The following is a 1,800-nucleotide window of genomic DNA, read 5'->3' on the forward strand; positions in this document are numbered from 1 at the left end:
CCCCGCTCCCGGCGGGATGGGCGCCCGGCAGCCCGCAGCTTTACCTGGCACGGCGGGGCTCGGTGCCAGCACGGGCAGCCCGGGGCTGCGGGAGAGAGGGCACTTACTTGAGAGTCCTCGCTTGTCGCCAGGGATCTGCAAGTGACAGCAGCGCGCTTTGACTGGGCTTGATCTGCATACAATGAAAGGAGGAAAGAAAGGAGAGGAGAGGAGAAGAGAGGAGAGGAGAGGAAAGGAAAGGAGAGGAGAGGGGAAAGGGAAGGGAAAAGGAGAGGGGAGAGGGCAGAGGGGAGGAGAGCAGAGGAGGGCTTTCTCACTACATTATTTTAAGCATCTACTTCTATCCAGCCTGGAAAACCCACCCAGCGAGTGGAAGGCTGCAGCTGGACCATAGGGTGGCACCGTGCAGCGCTGCGGGGACGCCGGGTCAGGCTGCGCACACAGAAACTTCACTCTCTTCCTAGTTACTACCGAGGGAAAGGAACCCCTGTGCATTACAGCTGGGGAAGGTTTAAGGGTTCTCTGCAGGGATAGCGACTCTTTGACAGCAGTTTCCCATGCCCAGCGGCAGGCTGTGGATGGCCCAGCTCACGGCACATTTCCTGCCCGCGGTGTCCCTGGGGCTGCCCCTGTCCCCAGCCAGCTCCTGCTCCTCCCAAGGACTTGGGGACAGCCATGACTCATCTCGCAGCGATTTTGGAAACAGGGAGAGAACCTCTCAAGAGTTTGATCTTACTGGTCTTTGTGGGGATCTTCTAAGTTTTTTAACTGCTATTTTTCAAGTTTACCTCTTAGCGAGTAAATAATCTACCTGTTCCTATTGGGTGGACGTTGCAAACAGGAAAAACCTCCAGGGTGACTCCACATTTCCCATCAGCTCCATGGCAGGTCCCAGCCTGTGACAGACTGATCCCCCTCAGTGACAGCCCGCCCGGGGCCCTCCTGTGCAGGGACTGCCACAGGTTGGGTGCTTATGTGGTGCAGCGAGGTTGTATTCTAGGATTCCCTGCTCCAGAGGGGCTTTGCTCCTGCAGCCTTGGCCAAAAGCATTCCCCCATCCCTGACAGCCAGCACTGCTCCCCCTGCCTTCCCCAGCAGCAGCAGCACGGGTGATGCTTTACATCTCCCTGGTGTATCAAGACAGTAGGAAAGAAGGAGCAGAACTGGCACCAGCCCCTTCAGCACCAACCTCAAAATCTATGAGCATCTAAGCATTAAAAATTCAGCTCTGGCAGCAGCACCTGGCACCTGAGCTGCCCTCCCCTCCACTCTCACCCCAGTCAGGAAGGCAAAAAGGTTCATGGGCTGGCTCAACCACGCAGTTGGGAACCACAGAGCACAGTGAAGGCTGCTCCAAACACAATGGGAATCCTCTGGGGAGGGGAAAAAAAATAAAAAAGTAATTTTTCCCAGGAAGTTACTGAAAAAGCTGGAGTAATTTACCACACAGTAACATGAAATGATTTTAAGGAACACATACACTGACTAGCCAAGTCAAGAGAAAAAGCAAAAGTGGGAGATGAGAAAATTAGAAGTCTCATCAAAACATGCTGCATAAATGATAGATTTAGAAATGCCATCTGCCTACATGATGTTTACCAGAGCTTTTTAAAAAAATGCTGACACTAGGAACGGGATACTCTTCATGTAATGAACAGTGCATGTAATGGTCTCACATCTGCCCTGTAGAAGAGGTAATATTTTCCCACCCCTAGTAGATACTCCATGAAATTTTATGCCATGCTATTGTTTTTGAACTAGAGGGGCAAGTCAAAATCAGCTGCCTGCCAGGCTATGCTG

Source organism: Sylvia atricapilla, chromosome 17 (genome assembly GCF_009819655.1).
Source record: "Sylvia atricapilla isolate bSylAtr1 chromosome 17, bSylAtr1.pri, whole genome shotgun sequence".
Taxonomy (NCBI): Eukaryota; Metazoa; Chordata; class Aves; order Passeriformes; family Sylviidae; genus Sylvia; species Sylvia atricapilla.